The sequence below is a fragment of the Lynx rufus genome, unplaced genomic scaffold (genome assembly GCF_022079265.1).
Source record: "Lynx rufus isolate CCGP_SWC_20201006 ecotype Redwood Valley unplaced genomic scaffold, mLynRuf1.p SCAF_18, whole genome shotgun sequence".
Classification (NCBI taxonomy): domain Eukaryota; kingdom Metazoa; phylum Chordata; class Mammalia; order Carnivora; family Felidae; genus Lynx; species Lynx rufus.
In genome coordinates this window covers 25,455,688-25,463,103 of record NW_025814832.1, presented here as the reverse complement: position 1 = coordinate 25,463,103, position 7,416 = coordinate 25,455,688, and positions in this window count along the sequence as shown.

Sequence of the window (7,416 nt, the reverse complement as noted above, 5' to 3'; positions counted from 1 at the left end):
CTAAAATAAAAACTAAAACACACACACACACACACGAAAGAGAGAGAGAGTTCTGGAAATACCCCCAAAGCTTTTTAAATTATAACTTAAATTTCATGTGAAATATAATATTTTGTCATATCTAATTAAATTTGTTTGCATCGGGTGGAGTATACTTATAAATGAAATCTGCACAGCCTGACATGTTTCAAGGAAGTATAATGCAGAGTTTTGCCTTCAGAAGGTCAGATAATCTCTCTGGAGCTCAGTTTCCTCGTCTGTGAGAAGAAGGTGTTTTGTGACTAAAGTGCTTTCCAGTCCTCTCCCTTTGGGATTTCCAGGCCTCGGTCCAGAAAACATATTAAAATCTTATACAGCTCTCTGCTGCCACCTGCCGGAAAAATTACAGCATCCATTTCGGCTTGAAATGAACTCTGTCTAGTATCCAGCCAGTACCCTTGATACTGAGGCTTGTTTACTTAGTAATTTCAGTCAATTAATGAGAATTATGGTTTTCTGAGTTTTCCCAGTTTCAGTGTTTTTAATTTGTAAAACATTCCAAATGAGTCAAGCCTGAACTTTGACCATCTGGAAATTCATTTTTTAGCAGGTTTTCCCACAGGAACGTTTTCTTTTTTATACTTGTCCAGTGTTTTGCAATGACTGCCCTGCCAAATCTACTCATGGAATTTTTTTCTAATAATTGCTGTTAGTTAAAAAAAAAATAGTGCCATTAGTCTTGCATTCATGAGGTCTGATAAAAAGTATTTAATAGAACAGAAAAACTATTTTTCTTAAAATATCTTTTAATGATTTTTGAAACATTTAAGAAGACAAAGATACAGTGTTCATCTACTTTCCCATAAGCACACACAGCCTGGAATACTGTACATATTTTTAAAAATCTGACTGCTTAATATCTACGGTCTAGTTTTTCTTTTAAATTTTTTTTAATGTTTATTTATTTTTGAGAGAGAGAGAAAGAGAGACAGCACAAGTGGGGAAGGGGCAAAGAGAATCTGAAGCAGGCTCCAGGCTCCAAGCTGTCAGCACAGAGCCCGACATGGGGCTTGAACCCACGAACCATGAGATCATGACCTGAGCCGAAGTCAGATGTTTAACTGGCTGAGCCACCCAGGCGCCCCATATAGTCCAGTTTTTTTAACTAGAAAAAATTTTTCTAAGTTAAAAGCTAAGTTGTATGTGAACTATCCTGGAATTAAAATTTAAAAACTTTAAAAAAAAAATAAAGGTTCAGTGCCGTCCTTAAAATTTTTTTACATATAGATGTTATTTTTTAGAGCAGTTTAGGGTTCCCAGCAAAATTGAGTGAAGTTACAGAAGTTTTCCATACGGCCGTGCACACCCCCGACAACACATACAGCCTCCCCCCACATCAACATCCCGTACCAGAGTGGTACATTTGTTAAAACTGATGAGCTGTATAGATATATCATTGTCACCCAAAGTCCACAGTTTACCTGAGGGTTTACTCTTGGTGTACATTCCATAGGTTTTAACAAATGCATAATGATATGTATCTACCATTATGGTATCATACGTACAAAATATTTTCAGTACCCTAAAAATCCCCCACATTATGGCTATTCAGTCCTCCCTCCTCTCCAGCCCCTGGCAATCCCTGGTCTTTTTTTTTTTTCAACGTTTTTTATTTATTTTTGGGACAGAGAGAGACAGAGCATGAACAGGGGAGGGGCAGAGAGAGAGGGAGACACAGAATCGGAAACAGGCTCCAGGCTCCGAGCCATCAGCCCAGAGCCTGACGTGGGGCTCGAACTCACGGACCGCGAGATCGTGACCTGGCTGAAGTCGGACGCTCAACCGACTGCGCCACCCAGGCGCCCCATTCCCTGGTCTTTTTACTGACTCCATAGTTTTGCCTTTTCCACATGTCGTGTATTTGGAATCATATGCTATGCTGCTTTTCCAGACCAGCTTCTTTTATTTAGTAATATGCATTTAGGGTTTCTCCGTGTCTTTTCGTGGTTTGATAGCTCATTTCTTTTTAGCACTGAATAATATTCCATTGACTGGATGTACCACAGTTTGTTTATCTGTTCACCTACTAAAAGACATCTGGATTGCTTGCAAGTTTTGGCAGCTATGAACAAAGCTGCTATAAACATCCGTGTGCAGGTTTTTGTGTGACATAAGCTTTCAACTCCTTTGGGTAAATACCAAGGAGCATGATTCCTGGATCATATGGTAAGAATATGTTCAGTTTTGTAAGAAATCACCAAGCTGCTTTCCAAAGTGGCTATACCATTTTGCATTCCCACCAGCAATAAATCACAGTTCCCGTGGCTCCACGTACTCACCAGAGTTGGTGAGAATTTTGGTGTTGTCAGAATTTTGGATTTTGGCCATTCTAAATAGGTGTGGACTGGGATTGTTGTTTAAATTTGCAATTCCTTGATGACAATATGATGATGTGGAGCATCTTTTCATATGCTTATTTGTGACTTGTCTATCTTCTTTGGTGAGGTATCTGTTCAGGTCTTTTGCCCATTGTTTAATTGGGTTGCTAATTTTCTTTTTTTTTTTTTAAATGTTTATTTATTGGGGCGCCTGGGTGGCTCAGTCGGTTAAGCGGCCGACTTTGGCTCAGGTCATGATCTCACGGTCTGTGAGTTCGAGCCCCGTGTCGGGCTCTTGTGCTGCCAGCTCAGAGCCTGGAACCTGTTTCAGATTCTGTGTCTCCCTCTCTCTGACCCTCCCCTGTTCATGCTCTGTCTCTCCCTGTCTCAAAAATAAATCAAATGTTAAAAAAAATTTAAAAAAAATGTTTATTTATTTTTTTTTTAATTTTTTTTAACGTTTATTTATTTTTGAGACAGAGAGAGACAGAGCATGAATGGGGGAGGGCCAGAGAGAGAGGGAGACACAGAATCGGAAACAGGCTCCAGGCTCTGAGCTGTCAGCACAGAGCCCGACGCAGGGCTTGAACTCACAGACCGCAAGATCATGACCTGAGCCGAAGTCGGACGCTTAACCGACTGAGCCACCCAGGCGCCCCTGTTTATTTATTTTTGAGACAGAGAGACACAGAGCATGAACGGGGGAGGGTCAGAGAAACAGACACAGAATCTGACACAGGCTCCAGGCTCCAGGCTCCGAGCTGTCAGCTCAGAGCCCAACGTGGGGCTCGAACTCACGGACCGCGAGATCATGACCGACTGAGCCACCCAGGCGCCCCGGGTTGCTAATTTTCTTACAGTTGAGTTTTAAGAGTTCTTTGTATATTTTGGATGATGGCCCTTTATAAGCTATGTCTTTCACGCCCAGTCTGTGGCTCATCGGGCTTCGTTTTTAAGACAGTTAAAATCACTTTCCAGAGTTCCCATCATAACGCTACAAGTGCAATCCAAATAATTCAATCATAAAATATAAAATATAGGACTAAATTTATTGCCAGATGGGGTTGAGTCAGCTTCAGAGGGTGGGAGCCAACAGCCAGTCCCTTCATATCTGAATCCACATTATCACAGGATTTTGTTGTACAGCTGCCAGGAGCTTGATGTAATCTGAAGGGCAATAAAATCAGAGTCCCACTCCTTTCTAAAAACTATCCTTGGGGCAGGGCTTCTTTTGAAAGGAGAACAGGAAGAGATTTTGGGAAAAAGAGGTAATGCCCACTCACTTCTGCTTCCTGACAGAACTATCGACAGGCCTAGATATTTGAATACATTTATTTATCACCCATCTTTCACCTTATGATGATACTCATTAAAACACATCCAAAATTACTTTCCCACCCACATCCACCTCTTTTCATTTATGATGCAGTAATATACAACAGTGTATCCTATTACTATTTTTTCTAATAATACAAGTAACACAGGCTCGATACGGAAAGCTTGGAAAACCCAGAAATGCACAAAAGAAACAGAAGTTACTCAAATCTTCCTTAATATTGCCACGCAAAAGTAACTACTGCCAACATGTTAATGGTGCCATTCCTTCCAATATTTTATATACGTATATATATATTTCCCTTCAAAACTACTATAACACTGTGTGTATTACTTCATAGTTGATTTGTTAACATACACTTTTCCAGGCAAAATGTGACATGGCCCAAATGTGATTACTCAAACTGGGTTCATGCCAGGATGCTGGAGTTGAAAACCTTGGGAAAGACGCTTAATGCCTTGGACCTTGGTGTCCTTGTCTGAAAAGTGAAGAATTTCTTGCCATTCTCCTGCCAAAGCCTATTTGGGGACGAAATTTTATCACTATGCTACATCCTGAGGACTCTATGTAACAGCCCCTACTTTCACAAACCCTTAGTTTATACAGAGTTTTATTTTTTGTTAGTATATATTTTTAACTGCCTTATGCAAATCGTTTGAATCTGTCTTATTATTTCTGCTGGCAATTTTTGTGAGCCGGCTGACTAGTCTTTAAAGATAAAGAGTAAAAATAAAATACCCATCTTTTGAATAAAAAAAGGAGAACAAAAGAGAAGCTAAAAAAAATTCCACCATTGGGCTTTACTCTTAGTATGTAAAGAAATAAATGCACAAAAGTACAGGATGAACATCACTACATTTCAATTCAATGCAATTCAGACAATTATGACTTAGTAAGAAAAAAAAGTAAGAAACTTAGGAACCAAAATAAAGGAACATCAGTAGAATGCAACAACTATCTCAGAAGGATGGAATAGGGTTTTGGAAACTCTAAGGAAATCCAACTAGAAAGGAAATTACTTTGTCTAAAGAAGGGAAGTTAGAGGTGGCTTTAATTACATTCAATTTCATAAAAGACATAAGCCAATTGTGTGTCTTCTTTATCAAGAACCAACAGGAAATTGGTTTAAGCTGTTGGTAGATTAATTAACACATTAAAAACTGTCGATAAAGGGCTGGAAAAGACGGTAAAATATACCAAAAATGGAAAACGTGCTAACCTTTTGTACAGAGACTGCTGTTTACAACCTGATATCTATCCTTCCCTTCTTATATATTTTATTTTTCAGTGGGGCACAAGGCCCTATGAAATATTTTCTAGTTCAGAGTGACCATGTTACTAACTTCTGGTCAAATCCATGTCAAGGAAAGTGTCTTTAAAGGGCCAGAGAGAAGTCTCTTCTTCCTCCTCCTTTCTCCCTGCAGGCTGAAACGTGAATATGATGCTTTGAGTTCAAGCCACTATCTTGGGCCATGAGATGGAATCCACAGGGTGAGCATGTAAAGCAAGAAGGTAGAAGGAGCCTGGATTGCAGATGATGGAGAAGCTGCCTCATCAGCCCTGATTGCTTATCTCTAGACTTTATTTATGCGAGAAAAACAAATTCCTATCTTGTTTAAGCTGCAATAGTTGAGAGTTCTCTATCAGTTGCAGCCTCTCCTAATTTTAAGTGATACTTTTTTTTTTTTTTTTAACTTTACTGTTAAGTGATCTCTAGTTGCACGCTCTACTGACTGAGCCAGCCAGGCACCCCTTAAATGATCTACTCTTAAAAGTAGAAGTTAACTTTAAAAAGTTTATCCTAGGGGCGCCTGGGTGGCGCAGTCGGTTAAGCGTCCGACTTCAGCCAGGTCACGATCTCGCGGTCCGTGAGTTCGAGCCCCGCGTCAGGCTCTGGGCTGATGGCTCAGAGCCTGGAGCCTGCTTCCGATTCTGTGTCTCCCTCTCTCTCTACCCCTCCCCCATTCATGCTGTGTCTCTCTCTGTCCCCAAAATAAATAAACATTAAAAAAAAATTAAAAAAAAAAAAAAGTTTATCCTAAGATGAATATACAAAGCGCTCCTTGCAGCATTCAGTAGCAAAAAATTGAAAACAATTTAATGACTCTAATTAAACAAATTTGTACGATATATATCTTTATAGTGAAACACTATGTAACTGGTAAGAAGAAGAATATAGATTTATATTTTTGACCGGGAAAGATCCCATCAGGAAGGAAATGTACTGAAGTGTTATCAGTAGTAATCATCAAGTAGAAAGATGAGGTTGATTTTGGAGTGGGGGATGGGGTGGGGGAAGAGGTGGAACTTGTGTACATTTTTACATTTTTTTGCAGTGATCGTTGATTTCTTGTAGGAATTTTGAGTTATTATTTCGTTTTTTAATTTGAGAGAGAGAGAGAGGGAGCGCAAGCAGGGTAGAGGGGCAGAGGGAGTGAGAATCGTTAGCATGGTCCACGCTCAGCAATGGAGCCGGACACGGCTCGATCCCATGACCTTGGGATTGTGACCGGAGCTGAAATCAAGAGTTGGACACTAAACTGACTGAGCCACCCAGGCGCCCTGAATTCATATTTTTAAGAAGAAAACCTGTGTATTGCTTCAGCTTAAAATATTTGTGGAATTTCCTTCCCTAAAGTTTTTACAGAATGTTACAGATAACCAGCTTTTTTGGAATAATTTAGGCCAGCTCTCTCTCCTCTTACTCTGAAAGTCAGGAATGAAGATAGAATTTTATCACACGGCATCCCATAAAGGGAATGGGAGTGCCTGGGTGGCTCACTCTGTTGAGCGTCCGACTTCGGCTCAGGTCATGATCTCAAGGTTGGCGGACTCGAGCCTCACATCAGGCTGTGTGCTATCAACACAGACCCCGCTTCAGATCCTCTGTCCCCTTTTCTCTCTGCCCATCCCCCGCTCATGCTCTCTCTCAAAAATGAAAGAAAAAAAAAACACTAAAAAACGGTAAAGGGAATGATATTCAAGACTTTCATGACACACAATAATGGTTAGGTGCTCATTTACTTAAATAAAAATAATTGCAATAGATCTCCCTGCCCACACGTGGCATATCTGGGAGTCAATTTATATTTGGATCCTTGCAAAATTCTGAGTATCGAGTAAAACAACACCAGCATCACCTAGGTTTGGGTGGGTGTATGTGTGTGTATGGGGATGTAGCAGGAGCACAGAGAGAAATACCACGGGAAGTAACTCATCTCTACGTTGAGACCATTGTTAATGCTTTCAAAGAGCTCAAAGAATAACAGGATAACTTAGACCAATACATAATTAATTATGATTCAAGGCAGAATGAAGTGCCTATAGAACAGTACCAGAATGAAGAAGGTTCAGAAGAGGAAAAACATTTCTCATTATAGGGATTTTTAAAGGTTTAAGACTCTTAGAGGAAATAGCCTGTGAAATGGGCTAAGTCAGTATATGTTGAACTTGACTATGGATTTTGTTAAAATGCAGATTCTGATTCAGTAGGCTGGATGCAGGGTCTGAGATTCTGCATTTCTAACCAACTCCCAGGTCATGTATACTGTTGGTCCTGGGACTCCTCTTCCAGAAGCAATGGTCTAAAGTCTATCTTAGGATGTCCAAAGATAGAGCTGGAAGAGAGAGATTTCCAAGCAGAGAAATCAGCATGAATGACACTACCAGGGTGACAGCAATGGGGTCGGTGGTGGGGAGTTTGGGAAGTTTTCTGGAGACATA